This window comes from Camelus dromedarius, chromosome 6, assembly GCF_036321535.1.
Source record: "Camelus dromedarius isolate mCamDro1 chromosome 6, mCamDro1.pat, whole genome shotgun sequence".
NCBI lineage: Eukaryota > Metazoa > Chordata > Mammalia > Artiodactyla > Camelidae > Camelus > Camelus dromedarius.
The window spans coordinates 45,248,574-45,265,829 of NC_087441.1; positions in this window are offsets into that span (position 1 = coordinate 45,248,574).

The following is a 17,256-nucleotide window of genomic DNA, read 5'->3' on the forward strand; positions in this document are numbered from 1 at the left end:
GAGATTCTGGTCGGTGGTTCAGCCTCCTCTTCTCAGGAGGTTGCTCTTCTCCTCAGGTTGGAAAGGGCTCACCTTCACTCCCTCCCTGCTCTCCTGAGTAGTTCACACTCCTTTAGTACCACATTTCTGTGCCCTCTTAGGGGCTGCTTGTGCTCACTTCTGGAAGGACAGCTGATGCCACCAAAGTAGGTGACAAAATCACAAGTGAGACATATGTGATGGGGGAAGCATCCAGGCCTCCAAACATGGGTTATTTTGTGAAAGCATCACATTTGAACCACACACATTTGCACATTTAGAGTCCTTTCATGATTTCAATTCTCAAATGTATAACTTGAAGGCTTTTTTTTACACTTAAAATGACTTTTATAAAATCTGTATTTGGGAAACAAATAACCAAGCCAAGTGAATAATTCCATAAAAAAACCCCCACAATCCCTCATTTCATAATGTATGCAAATATCAAGTCACTATGTAGTACATCTAAAACTAACATGCCATTATGCATCAACAACATTTCAATTAAAAAAAAAAAAAGAATACAAACCCTGGGGTACCTGTTCTGTGTAGGGAACTGCCCAAGCCCAGACACTTTGGGTCAGGCTTTCCTATTCTCTATGGAGAGTTAAATGCCTTTTGGAGTTTGTAGGGATCTTGCCAACTGATAAAAAGATGAGGTCTGAGCTGGGCCTTTTTTAAAGTTTTTGTGCCATAAAAATGTGTTGTTGGAGAGTTAACTGGCTATCGTGACAATGACTGGAAGGGTTGTGACTGACCTGGAGCCTAAAAATGGGAGGGACTATGCACTGCACAGGCGGCCTTTCTCCAGTGGATGGGCGGCGGGGAGGAGGGCCCGACAGTCAGGAGCCTCAGAAACCATTGTCAGCAGCTCCCCCCTCCCCAGACCTGGTAACTCTCTGTGGTAAGTGGCAAAGACAGGTTTACCTGCTGAGTAGAGAATCAGGCCTGCCCTGGGGAAACCACAGGCAAAAGAATTCCATGAGGCCCAATCTAAAAGAGGTGGCCATCTGGACCTCTTTTCCCTCTACAGACTCAATATTACCAATAAATTGTTCTTCTCAAACTAATTGATCCCCAAGTGAACAACCAGAATTGCATTCCTTTCTCAAAAGTATAAGACTTGTTTGTCTTATAGGTTTTAAGTTAGTCCCCTCCACTTTTTCACAGTTGCTGTACAATACTGAAATTAGGCCAGGTGGAAATTCACCTATCATTGTTGCTTAACTTCTGAATTCAAGAAGTACTCAGAAGATGAGAATGTTAGATGGCTTGAAAAATTCCTTCTAAAAGTCCTTAATGTGCTCCCACTAATGCTACTTCTTTCCTTCAGATATAAAAGTTTATTAACCTTTAATGTCTTAATTTATCCAATATGAAACCCAGGCACTTAAAATGTTTTAAAAGACACCTATAATTTTTATTTGTCCTATATCTATGAAGGTGGTTCTCCCACCTCCTTCTTCGGCATGTACTTTTTTTTTCACTTTTTGTTGAGAAATATAACCCATTCACAGAAAATCACAGAACAGTGTACAGTCTGTGTAACAGTACACAGTTTGATGAATGATATCAAGAGGACACCATGGTAAAAGAAAGAGAGAGAGTGAGAACCACCATATAACTAACACCGACATCAAGAAATAGAAAGTTACTAGCATCCTACAAATTCCTGGGGTACCTTCCCCATCAAAACCCTCCTCTCTCTCCCTAAAAGTAATCGTTCCTAACTTCTGTGGTGATGTTTTTTTTGCTCTTCCTCAGAGCTTTCCACCTATGTCTGCATCCCTAAACACTACCATTTAGTTTTGCCTGGTTTTGATCATCACATGAATAGAATCACACTGCATGTTCTTTCATGTCTTGCTTCTCCCTCTTGATATTCTGTTTGTGAGGTTCTGTTTGTGAGCAACCCATGTTGCTGTGTGCTGCTGCACTTCATTCCTGTTCATATTCACAAGGTCATCCATTGCATGAAGAATTATCTGTCTATAATCCATGTACAGATATCTATATATACCTATTGTACTGTTGATGGCTAATTGGGTTGCTTCCAGTTCAGGGCAACCACAATCATTGTTGTTCTGAATGTTCCTAGGCATGTGTGCGTGAGTTTAGTATGTACTTAATAGAGGAGCTTCTAAGTCACAATCATGTACATCTTCCACGTCAGTGAATGCCGGACAGCTCTCCAGAGTGGTTGTACAGTTTACATTCTCACCAACACCGCTCAAGTGAGCTCCTTATCCACATTCTCACTAGCACTTGGGATAGTTGGACTGCTTAATTTTTTTATATTCTTCTTCTAGTGATGATGGATTTAAACAATTTAGGTTTAATTAAGATTTACTGAGCAACTGCTAAGAAGCAGTGCCTATACTAGGAGCTTCTATTAATTATCATTAATCACAACAGTGATGTAAAGGAGGTGATGTTCTCCCCATTTCAGAAATGAGGACATTGAGGTCACAGTTGAGACGTGAACCCAGGTCTGGTTCACTGCAAAGACCGCAGTCCCTCCACATTGCCATGCCGTCTCCGCCCCAGTCTCTGTCTCTGCTCCTTGTCACCTGGAAGACAGCCGGCTGGGTTGGAGGGATGCTGCCCATGGACCACTGTAGCCTTCGCTGGGGGCTGGGCCCTGGCTCTGACCTCACACACCCGGCTCCAGCTGACAGTGTTCACCCCTGAAGGAGACATCACAAGAGGCCTCACTGCACTAACATGGCAGAACCAAGTTTTTCTCTTTCTAAAGGATTCCTCTTCAGAGGGTAGGTATTGCTCAGTGGTAGAGTGCAGGCTCAACATGCATGAGGTCCTGGCTTCAATCCCCAAGAGTATTGCCATAAAAAAATTATTAAATTAAAATTAAATTTAAAATAAACAAACAAACAAACAAACAAACAAACCTAATCCCCCCCCCCCAAATTAAAGGATTCCTTTTTTCACTGGCTTATTGTGTTTTGTTTAATGCCCAGAAACTATTCTCTTTCAGCTTCAGCCTTAGCCATTTTGCAGTGAGATCTTCCCTCCCAGGCTCAGAGATACTTGAGGGCAAAGACAGTGTCTTGATCTCTTTTTAAAAAATTGTATGTTTGGGGAGGCATCAGTCAGAGGTACAAAGTTTCAGTTACATGACATGAATAAATTCTGGAGGTCTGTACAACATGGGGCCTAGAGTTAACAGTACTATATTGTATACACAGAATGTTGCTAGCAGGGTAGATTTTAAGTGCTCTACTACCAAAGAAAAAAATTTCAATGAAAAAAAAGCAGAAAGAAAGGAAGAAATAGGGTAGAAATAAACTTTCAGAGGTGATGGGTGTATTCTCATCTTCAAACTCATCAAGTTATCTATGTAAAGTATGTATAGCTTTTTTGGTCATACCTCAATTAGTGGTTAAAATAAAATAAACAAATCATAAGTTGAAAGCCCAGGCCATGCACATGGAGGAAAGAACACGGGGACCAGGAGACATGGCTGCCATTCTCTGCTCCATCCTTGGCTCACTCAGGCCTTTTGACCTTCCTGAGCCTCAGTTTCCTCTCCTATAAAACAAAAGGGCTGAATGGAGAGTCTCAGGGGCACTTTCTAGCACTTGCATCTGACTGTATTAATTTCTTCAACAAGCACTTATCAAACACCTTCTGTTTGCACCCTTTTATAAACAAAACTTCCGGCCCATGTCATTGATACCTGGGTATAATGCCATGGAGCTGTTTTGTTTTCTCTGGTTTAATGTTTGAGGGTATTTGTTATTTCTTCCTGGTTTACCTACTTATAACTATTAGATTTAGTTCTTTTTATCTTAAGGGCTTCTTCACTGTTTCCCCAACTGACTGGAAGCCTGACGAGGCCAGAGATTGTGTCTAGCTTGTCTTCATATCCGCACATACGAGGCACTCAACAAAGGCAGAAGGACAGAAGGAAGGAAAGACAGGTAGAAGGAAGGGAGGACTGACCTTTGGAATTCTCCATACCTGGGATACCACTGAACACAAAGATACTTAAACTACAGTCCTGCTCATGCGGGTGTCATTGGTAGCAGGCTCTGACCTATTACTGAATCAGCAAATCATCAGAGCTAGATAAAATTACATTATTTTTATCAAAGCCTTTTGCAGGTCACTAATGTAATCATGGCCTTGACAAAGGATGCCAAGTGTTCCTGAATGCAAAGGAGAAGAGGAAAATATTATAATAAAGTTGCCAGGCTCATCTGGCTCCTAACCATAGAAAATCTGCCCTGGAGGATCCCTTTTTCTGCTGAATTGGCATGACTGTAAGGCAACCTGCTTTCTGTTCATCTGTGTTAGTGTGTTTCAGAGATGCTCTTTAGGAAGGTCTGATTTTCTTTACCTGGTCCATCTATGGGCTCTGCCAACTTCTTGGTGGCCCATGATTTATTATGAATATGCCCCAATCACATTTCCTTCCCAAAGTTGCCACCATGTCCCTAACTCAAGTGTAAAATACAAAATTCTTGTTTGCTCAACCATGTTCTCCCGTGCTTAGCCAGGGTGCCCTCCTGCACTCACATGACAACTCCTGGCCCTCAGAAAAAGAGACCTACAGACTTCCAGACCTGGGGTAAGGGTGGGAATAGTGGGGGGAGGGATAGACTTGCCACCTCCCCACCTACTGAAGTCTGACCAATGTACCAATGACATGTCTCCACTTTAATTCTGTCTCTCAGGTTCCTTTCATTGGAACCACCAGTCTTTTCCCCGTGGCCCAATCCAGAAAACACCCCAGCCAAGGAAGGGTTTGCTCTTCGGCCAGGCTTCCCAGGTTCCCCAGATCCCAGTCAGGGGCTGCTCCGTGGCTGCACTTGGAGAAAACCAGCCGCCTAGGGAGACCCTCCATACCAAGACCTAAGCACCTGCCACCTCCTCTAGTGTCTTCCTCCTAATAACTTGAGTCTTCAATTCATCTTAATTTTCACCTCCCAGCCGCCGCATGTAAGACATTTGGAGGGTCAGGAGGGGAACAGAAAGAACTTTGGTGAAGTCTCGAGAAGAATTTCCTGATTAAAATGAAAACACACAGGCTTCTCTCACAACCTAAGATGCCAAGAAACAACAGTGATGTTTATAAGACAGAATGAAGTCACTCACAAGAAGGAGAAAGAAGCCAAAGCGAGCTGACCAGTGGCATCCCACCACACCTCTCATGCCACAAGGCTCCTCTCAACACAGCGACCACGTTTCCCCGGGGAGGACAACCAGATACCCTGAGAAAAGGGAGAAATCAAACAAAGAGGCAGTCTGCTCTAACTGCCCCACACAATTATGTACAAAGTTTGCTTGGATCAGAATGAACATTTCTCAACTCTGCTGAGCCTGCGAGGGTTTATGAGACGGGCTTTGCCTGCATTTCCAGGTGGGGGAGTCAAGGCTGAGACAGTCAGGGTGATCAGAACAAGGCTAAGGTCTCAACCCCAGCACCTGGCTCCAAATCCGTCCTCCCCAGAATCCTCCCTGACAAAGAAAAAGTCTCTCTCCACTGCCTCCGACACTCGTCAAGAGGTGAGGCTTTCTGGCGAGTGCTTGTAACTCAGTTGGTGTCCCTGTCTTACTTAAGTAGCTGACATCAGCATGTAAAGATCACCCCAGGTACCCCAGCCAATGGAATCCCAGGGCAGCTCGCATAGTCCTGGAAGGTTCCAGGAGGGTTGGACACACACGGCATCCTGAAGCCTATCTTCCCAGACAAACATCTTTCACCTGCAGCACTCAGGGCACTTCACTCATCTCATCTCTTATCTGCTTTATCACAGTGAGATAAGCCACAACCAGAACCCCCATTTTGCAGAGGGAGAAAGAAAGGCAGAGGGCAGGAGGAAGAAGCAGAAACACGTATCCTCCCTAATGGTTACCTTCGCTATCAAACCTCGCAGCATCTACTTGGTTGGGCCAGAACCTCTTGTTTTAAGGGGGACTCTAGAAAACAAGAAAATTATTTTTCTCCTTACAAACTTACCCGGAAGGAGAAGCTGGCCAGGCGCTGGCAGGTTGTGGTTTAGTCAAGGTGGAGCAGGCTTCCCCAGGGCCATTTTCTGCATAGCCCAGAAGATGCAGGGCTTTGCCTGTGTTTACTGATCTCCTCCTGCCACCTTGTGGCCAGGAGCTGAGCATACATGCAAATTCCGATCATCTCCTGAGCTCTCTGAATTATCAGTTTCTGTCTCTTGCAAACCACACTCTAGGAGGGAGAATCCATTGGAGTCATAATTTATTTACCCCTTAGAATGAAACAGGTGAAAAGAAACATTGTCTGAGAGCAGGGTAAAGTTACCAAAAGGGAGGCAGAAAACATCAGATGCTGACTTTTGAACTTTTGAACAAGTTGAACTTTTGCTGGAACTGGGTAGATGAGGTGCCCTGAGAATCGGGCCCTCCCAGAAACTCAACTTTGTTCTGAAGTGCAGCGCTAACTATGCTTCAGGTCTCCAGTTTGGGCATTGCTCCAGACCAGCAGTGCAGCCGCCCATTAGTGATATTCCAGAACACTTATGAGGCTTCTGTTCTCTGGTTCAGCTAAATTGACTATTCTCTAACTGTTTCAATGAGGACTTTGAGTAATATCAAATACCAACAAAATAAAAGGAATTTCTTGGCTCCGATAACTGAAAAAAAAAAACAACACAAAAAAAAACAAAAAAACCCCAAAGGTGGGGAAAATTTCAGGCATGGATTGATCCAGCAGTTCATGTTATCTTAGGGTTCTGGGTCCATGTCTCTGTGATTCTTTCTACTTTGACCTCCTCTGAATGTTGGCCTCATCCCTGGGCTGCAGAACTCACTGTAGCAGTGCCAGGCAGAGCCTCGTAGCTGCAGGCCACATGGTCCAGAGAAAGATAGAAACCTCTTCTAGCAGTGCCCGGAAGGTCTAGGAAGCTTCTTGGTCAGAAGCCCTTGATAGGTATTTCCCCTTCTCTGTGAGGACCAGGTTGGATCCTGTGCTCATCCCTGAACCAATAACAATGCCTGAGGGGGATGGGATCCTCTGACTGGTGTAAACCAAACAGGGGCCACACTTGGAGCTGAGGTGGGATCAGCTTCATGCAGCACATGTCATTGCCACAAAGCAAGGTGGGACATCGCCAAGGAAAATGGGACCCTGAATTTTGATGGAAGAAAAGAGTAGATACCAGAAGGTATAGCCCATATCACTGTAGCACACTAATGTGTAGTCGCCAAACATTTTTCATCACATACCTCAATCAATAAGCATAACACGTATTTTGCTACCAATGTAGCTACTACTAATGTAGTGATGTATGTGTACACTATAGCACAAAAATATATTTTAAAGGTGAATAAAAGAAAAATTGTAAACAGTTGAGTTTTTTTGAGGGGGAGAGGTAATTAGGTTTATTTAATCATTTTTTTAATGGAGGTACTGGGAATTGAACCCAGGACTTTTGTGCATGCTAAGCACATGCTCTACCACTGAGCTATATACCCTTTTCCCTCTGTAAACGGTTAAGTTTTTATGTTACTTATTTATGCACAGCAAAAGCAAAAGCTTTTTACTCTCAAGATTGTGATTGGAAATACTTTATTCCCTTTTTAAAATCGTAGCTTAATACTTTATGATTCAAAGGCCTAGAAGTTTATATCTACGCTTGGCTTTTTAATGGCTATTAATAGCAGAAGATACTGACATTTGGATTCAAATTCAAAATTATGTTAATGGCTGCACTTACTAATTCCTGGAACTAGTTTTTCAGTTCTGTCCACCAGTTACACAAAGCTTTTTTTCCCATCTCCTTGACACCAGAAGGTATTTTGTTTTATTTTTTTTAAACAGATGAACCCTTAATTTGGAAGACTATAAAACTTTATGTTTTCTAAGTGTGCAGATGTGGGAACTTTTATAAATGACATCATTTTTGGCCACAAATTACATCTTGATGCAATATTTCCAGACATGTTCAAAATGTACTCTTTATGGCAGCAGTTACCACTGTTGTGAAGCTGCTTTCTTCTCACTCTTATTAAAAAGATCTCACCCATTCCTTGAAGGTCCTGATTTAAAAAATACTCGTTAGTAGCGTACTACTAAACCACTTATCACAGGAAAGGCCAGCAAATTTAGAACAATTAAGGTTTTTTTTCTTTAATTTGTTTGTTAAAGAAAAATGCATAACTCATCTTTAAGTCCAGCCATTCCTTTAAGTACTTTGCCATGAGCAATCCAAAAACCTGTATGTGGTTCAAAAGATTTTCATGGCCACACCCATCCTCCATCATTTCATTTACAAAATACTATAAAAATCCTACAATTGAAAGGTCTCATCTTTATAAAAGTAGCCATGATGAGGACAACCTGTAACACTAAACTGTAGTGAGAGGTGATTCACTGCTGGCAAAAGACCAGGCCACCTAGCACATGACTCTGGCTGTCTGCCTGTGGACCTAGGAAGTGCTAAGGAAAAGCCAGACTGCAAGAATGAATAAAACAATATGTACTTCTAAGTTTTTAGATTTTTTTCTAAATTTCAAATAAACAGTACAACAAAACAGAATTTCTGGGCCTTTCTTCCTGCATCCCAGGGCTCGTCATGTGTTCCTGCAGTGTGCACTCCCCCCAGGTTGGAGACAACTGCCCTTAGCACTTGCAGGATGCTAGTCTTGCCTGCCCTACCCCTACCATGGATTTCTAAGCTTTTTAGGAGGAGTGGCTCTGCCGGGGCCTTTTCATCTCTCCCAAGAACCCAACACAGGAGAGCAAAGCTCAGCTGCTCCACGACACTGGATTAATGGATGACTGCATTCTGCCAGCCAGGAGCCCTGGGACATGCAGATACCCATGCAGCCCCAGCTGGGGCGGGGCTCACAGAATGAATAAAGCCCTGGCCCCATTTTTGAGCCTTCCTCATGTATGGGAGTGTGGGATGTGTAAACATGGGATGGCATATAAAGCAAAGCAGAATGAAGTAGGAGCTGCTGGAGAAATTCAACAAAAGGTGTGGGAGAATGCAGCCAAGGATTCTTGGTTCTCATTCATTCTCCCTAGAAGGACTGAGAAAGGCTTCCTGGAGGAGGTGGCATTCTGCTCTGTGGTATAGGTTTTTGTACCACTGAAACAAGGAAGGATGGAGAGAGGAGGATGAAGTGGCCTTTAGGAGATGATGTCAAGGAGGGGCCCTGTAGGGGAAAGTATAGACGGAGGAGGGAGAGCTCACCATGCCACTCTCAAGGACAGACTGAAAAATCCCACAGATAGTCTGGAATGTTCCAGGAACATGCCCTAAGTATTTCAGATACACTGGATTTTTAATAAAAATCTTTTGCCTAATGGGTAAAAAAGTCATTAGATGTGGACTCACAGTTTGAGGAAATGGTCCAGCTTGAGATTACCCTAAATCCACTTATGGGAATAAAGGGAGGTTGTGGCGGGGAGGAGATAAGAGAGTGGGAATTGCTCCGTGGAATCTGAAGTATGAAGTTACCAGGCAGCATTAATTTAACTCCTATTAAAATCTAACTAATTTCATTTCTCTTACTTCAGTTAAATAATCTTACTGTGTTTTATGTACATGCCTTAGGTTATAGAAAAATGTGGTAGAACTCATAAATACATTAAACATATTTGGGATATGTAACTTTAAAGTATTTGATTTCTCCACAAATTTCTTTACAGACATTAAACGTATTGTCTTTGTGTCTCAGTCTTAGTTAATCACAGTTTCTCTAAGAGCACGTGTTAAAATACAGACTGCTAGGCCCCTCCACTGAAGATTCAAATTCAAAATGTTTCTGGTGGGGTCCAATCATCTATGTTAAACTTCCCAGGTGATTCTGCTGCTTCTTACGTCTGGGGAACAATATATAAATTACCCTTTACCATCATCCAGCAAACAACACCAGTGGTCCATTCTACTGCTTGAAAGCTTGTTACTGTGAGGAAAATTATATTAAAGAAATTTAAGATTTTTACTTACAATTTGCAGATTATAATGTTGACATTGGGCCAGATTCTCCCTGAACATGTGGACATCTTGGGGGGCCTCTTGGGTCACTCAGGGCCCTTGGTCTCCCTGGGAGGAGGGGTGCAGGTCCTCCGCGTTTTCAGCAGCCGCGCCTGGGCCCAGGCACCCTGAATATGTTACCTTCCAGAGAGCAGGCGAGCACTTGGAGCCCAGCTTCCTGGGAGAGGCTGCTGCACACGGACAGGGAGTGTCCCTCACTGAGGGGTTCTCAACGTGGGGTCTGTGGCCCCCCGAGAATCCACGCAAAGGCCTCAGGGGGTCTGCCTGCAGAACTTGGGGGTGTTTCTGTTCCCTGGAGAAGAGGTTTCTGAGCGTTCATCCTAGGTGGAGCCCACGACTCGGCTTAGTGAATGAGACGGTTTCTTCAGAGCATCACGGCGCCAAGGCGCCACGCTCCACAGCAGCTGCATCTCATGGGGTACAGGGTTTGTTCTAGGACAGGATTTAGGGCCCCTATCCCGCTGCTGCAGAAGAAGCACAAACACAAACGTGAGGAGCAGGGTTCCTGGAAGAAGCCTGAAGGTGAGAACCAGGCTGTCCCAGCCAGGGTCAGGAAATCAGGGGTGACAGCGGCCACCATCTGTCATGAGCAGGTTCCTCAGGTCACCTCTTTCATCTTTCAGAGGGAACTGAAGTGTCAGCCTGAAAAGTAGGGAGGAATGGGCATCCCTGGGACCAGCATGTCTCTGAGGAAGCTTATCATGGGTGACAATGACTATTGGACGAATGCCGGCTGTGCCATGTGCTCGGCTCCTGAACACCCTGCGATGTAGCTGTCCCTTCTCAGTTAGGGTCATGAGGCTGTCAACGGGCAGAGCAGGCATTTAATCCCGGGTCTCTCTGACTCCAAACAGCAAGCTAGCCCTCTTGAATGAGTGAGAAAACCGAGGTCCGCAGGCCCTGGGCTTTGCACAGTCACAGAGCTGGGGCCCAAGCTGGCGCCTCCTGGTCCTGGTCTGGACCGTCCTACACTGGTGGAACATGGCAAGAGGGCCGAGGAAAGCAGGAAACGGAGGCTGCATTCTGTAGAGGACCAATGGGGCCAAGGCAGGCTGTGAATGCCCGCAGCCAACAGGTGTGAGGACATCTTCTCCCCACCCCTGCAGTCAGGGGCACAATTTCCAGTGGGGCTGAAACTCAGTGGCACCGTATAGGGACAGCCCAGAAGCTCTTCCTGAGCCAGGTGTCAAGGTGAGTCTAGAGACCACGCATAGGCTGCAGACCTGGTTCAGCTCCCAATATATTAGGAGCTGTGCCCTGGGCCTCCCTAGATGTCACACTGGTTCCAGCAGGAAAAAGGACCTGCTCTCAGCTGGCATCAGAAGGTCACCTGGAACCCTGACTGGTGTTCTGACAACAGCTGGGGGCGTCAGTGTCCTGCCCCCTCCTCCTCGTCCCTGAGGGACTCACAGCAGCTTCCCCTCTTCCTTCTCACAGCACGGGTCACATTGCAGGGGTCCCAATGTCAGGGTGTAGCTCATCCGTATGCTGGGTGTGTATTCTGCCCCAATCGTATCTTGTTTCGAGAATTATTTTTGTGCGGTTGAATCTGATCATGTTGGCACCACAAAGGTACAAGCAATTATTTTTAATTCCACAGACCATGTTACTCTGATCAACAGAAATCAACTAATACTTCTTTAGCAACTGAATTTAATATTCTTCATGTTACAGAATTTGGTTAAAAATATGATAGGTTATTAGTGCAAAACAAAGGGCACGTTTTGATGATAGCAGCAGTTTTCACACTGTGTGCCCTAAATTTTGGGTTCTAAAGATGAATTGTTAAGTCTCAGAGGACCAAATTATATCCCATTTCTCTCTGAACATTCAGAAGAATGACATTCAAGTCATTACATTGCCCTCTTCTGAATTTCCAGGGCACGTAGTAACTTCTCATGGTACTTATCACACTCCGCCCTGTGTATCTGCACTTCCTCTACACTCAGTTAACCTCCTAGAGAGGAGGGATGGGTCTTGTCACCCTCCACCTCACCCCCAGCACACAATGTCTGTCTCCCTGTCCTTTTCTCAGCCTTTTACTAGACTTCCTGGTTGACTTAAGTGGCCTCGGTGTTCCCAAGTAACCTGGGCAAGCTGTCTTCGTGGCACTTACTACGTTGTGTCCGTGTGTCGTCCCCAGGGATCAGGAGCCCATAATGGCTAGGGATTTTGTCTCATTCACCTCGGTGTGCTCAGCTCCTGGCAGAGGGGAGACAATAAGTAAAGTATGAACGAATGATTAGTGGATATCGATATCCGATTTTTAACAGCTTTATTGAGATGTAATTGACATGCTATAAAGTTCAACCAAAGTTTACAGTTTAGTAGATTTTAGTACATTCTCAGAATTGTGCAATCATGACCACAATCTAATTTTTAGACCTCCTGATTTAACTCCTAGAAAAACCCTGTATCACCATCAGCAATTATTCCTCATTCTTGCCACGACCCTTAGGCCCTACTTCATTCTCTATGGATTTGCCTGTTCTGAATATTTTACATACATTATGAGGCCTTTGTGACTGGCTTCCTTGGTTTAGCATCGTGTGTCCAGGATTCATCGATGTTATAGCATGTATAGGTACTTCATTTTTAAAATGCTGAGTAATAGCCCATTGTATGGACAGACCACACTGTGGGTATCAGTTCATCAGTCAGTAGATATTTGGGTTGTTTCACTTTCTGGCTAGTATAGATAATGCTGTCTGTGAACATTCATGTGCAAGTTTTTGTGGGGACATATATTTTTTATTTCTCTTGGATATATACCTAGGAGTAGGATTGCTGAGTTATACAGTAACTTTAAATGTTTAACATTTTGTGTAATCACCAAGCTGTTTTCCAAAGCTGCACCATTTTACATTTTCAACAGCAATGGATGAGGGTTCCAATTTCTCTCCATTCTTGCCAACACTTGTTTTATCTGTCTCTGTGATTCTAGCCATCTTAGTGATGTGAAGTGGTAGCTCACTGTGGTTTTTGATTTGCATTTCCTTAATGCATTATTGAACATTTTTGCTCAATATATGGAACATTTTGTCATGTGTTTATTGGCCACTTATATCTGTACACCATTTAATCAAATTATAAATATCAGAGCTTCACTGAAAAAACTTTATAAATGAGGCTCAAAGAGTAACACTAAGTGACTTGCCCAAGGTTATGTAAGGTTAGTAGCAGTCCAGGGTCTCAGATACACTCCTGACTCCTAACAGGGCTCTGCTCTTGCCCACCCCACCCCACCCCCTGCCACTGGCCCTTCTGTCAGGTTGTCTAGGTCTCTACCCAACTAGATGATTGAAGTGATTGGATTCCTTATGAGTCAGGACAAGCATGTGCTCTGCTGCTTGATTTTATTCCCTTTTCTTCTTTGGTTAGATTGATTTCATCTCTGAAAATGGTTTTATCTGAGTGAAAACTTTATACTTGAGCAGATGAGTTTTATAACTTGCAACTACTTAACATTTTAAACATCTGGTGGCTGAACTCCAAGCATTAAATAATCTGAAACAGTGTTCTTGGCCACCTGAGTGCTACTGAGGATGAGTTTAAGGTCATGGGATAAATATAAACCTGTCCACCTAATAGTTTCCCTGCAACCAAGAACACAAAGATGAAGCAAGAAAGCATTTAAAATTAAGGAATGCAGTGGGGCTGGTGGGGATGGTTTATAGCAGAAGCATGAATGCTGGGCATGGGAGGATGTAGAGATGTGCTGACATTGCTCAGTCCTGCCAGCCTCACACCACATGGACCTGGACAGAAAGCTGGAGAGAGAAGCCTTCTTAGTGTCAATCCTCAGGGAAGAGTCAGGTCAAGATAGGCTAGATAGTCAAGATAGGCTAGATTATGCTGCAATAGTGAACACCACCAAAAATCTCCACATCTTATCAGAATGTAATTTTATTTCTTGCTCATGCAACATCCATGGATTTCCATGTGGTGGGTCGCCATTTGGCTACTTGCATCTTGGGTGTATCTGCCTCAACATATTTCCAGTTTTCCATGGCAAGAGAAAAGAGATCTAGAAGACCTCAAGCCAGCTAATAAGGGCTTCACCTTGGAAGTGACACATGTCCTTGTCTAACTGCCAGAAGCCAGAGAGCATGATCCTTTTGTAAGTTTGGAAGGACAGGAGAATTGAGTATGGACAAGCTCTCATCATGTCTATCCCAGCTGGAGAAGAGGGTTCTTTTTGCTCTTCCCAGGGAAGCTCTTAGAGCCATCTCTGTGTCTATGAGAGCATCCCTATGTGGTAAGGGATAGAGAAGGCATCTGGAATGTGCAGGTGGAGCTGAAACAAAGGGGACATGCACAGTGAAGATGACTGAATTAAATGTTATTAGCCAAATCATCTAGACTCCAAGTATTTTCTGACTTTACTATCTGTATCCCCCAAACATGAATGAAGTCTTTGTCTTAGCTTAGATTTGGGGTAACTCAACAAGTATGACTTATCCTTGTCTGAGCCAGACTATGGAGAAGCTGATTTTAGGGGCAGGGAGGGCTGCATATGTCAGACAAGGTTGATGCTTCCAGTCAGCAGAGTCTCATTCTTACATCAGTCTTGGAGATTCTAGTTTTCATTTTGACTTAAATTGGTGAGATTTCCTTAAGAAACAATATAATTAACACATATCTTCTCCTATCAAAATAATCACTCCCTTACACCATACACAAAAATAAACTCAAAATGGATCAAAGACTTAAACATAAGACAAGATACAATAAACCTCCTAGAAGAAAATATAGGCAAAACATTATCTGACATACATCTCAAAAATGTTCTCCTAGGACAGTCTACCCATGCAATAGAATCAAAAGCAAGAATAAACAAATGGGACCTAATTAAACTTACAGGGTTCTGCACAGCAAAGGAAACCGTAAACAAAACAAAATAACAACCTATGGAATGGGAGAAAATTTTTGCAAATGAAACCGACAAAGGATTGATCTCCAGTATACATAAGCAGCTCGTATGACTTAATAAGAAAAAATCAAACAACCCAATCCAAAAATGGGCAGAAGACCTAAACAAGCAATTCTCCAAGTAAGAAATACAAATGATCAATAAGCATATGAAAAAAGTGCTCAATATCACTAATTATCAGAGAAATGCAAATCAAAACTACAGAATGGCCATCATTCAAAAGTCTACAAATGACAAATGCTGGAGAGGCTGTGGAGAAACAGGAACCCTCCTACACTGCTGGTGGGAATACAGTTTGGTGCAGCCACTGTGGAAAACAGTATGGAGATTCCTCAAAAGACTAGGAATAGACTTACCATATGACCAGGAATCCCGCTCCTGGGCATATATCCAGAAGGAACCCTACTTCAAAATGACACCTGCACCCCAATGTTCATAGCAGCACTATTTACAATAGCCAAGACATGGAAACAGCCTAAATGCCCATCAACAGATGACTGGATAAAGAAGAAGTGGTATATTTATACAATGGAATACTATTCAGCCATAAAAACCAACAACATAACACCATTTGCGGCAACATGGATGCTCCTGGAGAATGTCATTCTAAGTGAAGCAAGCTAGAAAGAGAAAGAAAAATACCATATGAGATCGCTCATATGTGGAATCTAAAAAAACAAAAACAAAAACAAAAACAAAAACCAAACAAACATAAATACAAAACAGAAACAGACTCATAGACATAGAATACAAACTTGTGGTTGCCAAGGGGGTGGGGGGTGGGAAGGGACAGACCGGGATTTTAAAATGCAGTATAGATAAACAAGATTATACTGTATAGCACAGGGAAATATATACAATATCTTGTGGTAGCTCACAACGAAAAAAATGTGACAATGAATATATGTTATGTTCATGTATAACTGAAAAATTGTGCTCTATACTGGAATTTGACACAACATTGTAAAATGACTATTACTCAATTAAAAAATGTGAACGGAAGAAGGAAAGAAATAAAGAAAGAAGGAAAGAAAGAAAGAAAAAAGAAAGAAAGAAGGAAGGAAAATAAAAGAAGAAAGAAAGGAAGGAAGGAAGAAAGAAAGAAAAGAAAGAAAAGAGAGAGAGAATGGAGCAAGGGTAGGCCAGGAAAAAAAAAATCACTACTTCAAGCATTTACATTATTATACCACATATGACATCTAGTAGACTGCCTCAACATAAGATGCTCTTAAACAATGTTTGTTCAATAAAATAAAGAATGAACAAAAGGAATGAGAACTATCAACTATCTACACACTCCTGAAGGCCAGCCTCGTTCTGTAAGATTCCAGAGTCTGTCTTCAGCCCAAGATGGATAATGAGGACTGGGGAGACTCCAGACCTGATCCAGTTACTATAGAAACACTCAGGCCTACAGTGCTGAGATCATGTTTGCTTAAACTGCTCCTGTCTTCCAATTGTTGGATTTGCTGCTAATTCCAATAACCAATCCCCACCAGGTCTTGTCCTGCACTAACACTTATTCGAACTGTTTCTCAATCATGCATCATCATGATTCTAATGTCTGTCCATTCTCTTCTGTTCCCAACATCACTGGCCCTTGTCAATTCATAGAGTCTTGTAGCTACATGAGTGGCTGGGACAGTATCATTTCAAGACGATATTGCAGGCTTGGAAGACTGGGTTGAGATCAGTGCCATTTTAGACACACTGAGCCTGAAGAACATTCAAGAGGAGAGATCCAACAGGCAGTTGGGATTGCACAACAGGAGACTGGGGGAGTCAGGGATGGGAATACATGCTGCGGGGTTATCGGCATCAGGTGGTATTTGTAACTGTGGAAATCAAGAATATGAAGAAGATATGTGTGAAAGCGCTTTGTATAATATTGGGTGTTTTTATAATTACCATTTTTAATAGGTCCAAGAAAGAACTTAGGGGATGAGAAAAGCAAAAGAGCCAGAAGCATCCAGAGGAGGAGGAGGAAAGAAGCAGGAGAACCAGGAAGCAGCTGTAAGAGTGGGGCCGGGGAAGCAAAGTGCTCTGAGCTTCAGGGCAGCAGAAGATACTGAGGACTAAAGCGAGGGCTCTGCAGCCCATGATTCGAGTCAGGGCTGGCAGAGAGAAAGAGAGGGATTTCAGCAGGCAGACTGGCCGCCATCTTCTCCTGAATTAAGAGTCCCCTCTCTACCCCGAGCTGAGTCCCGCCCCTTCCCCATGCTCTGAGCCCACGTTCCAGTTCCTATGCGGCTTTACCCCTGGGCTCCTGTGGGCTCAGTGCAACCCTTTATCTCACTAGCAATA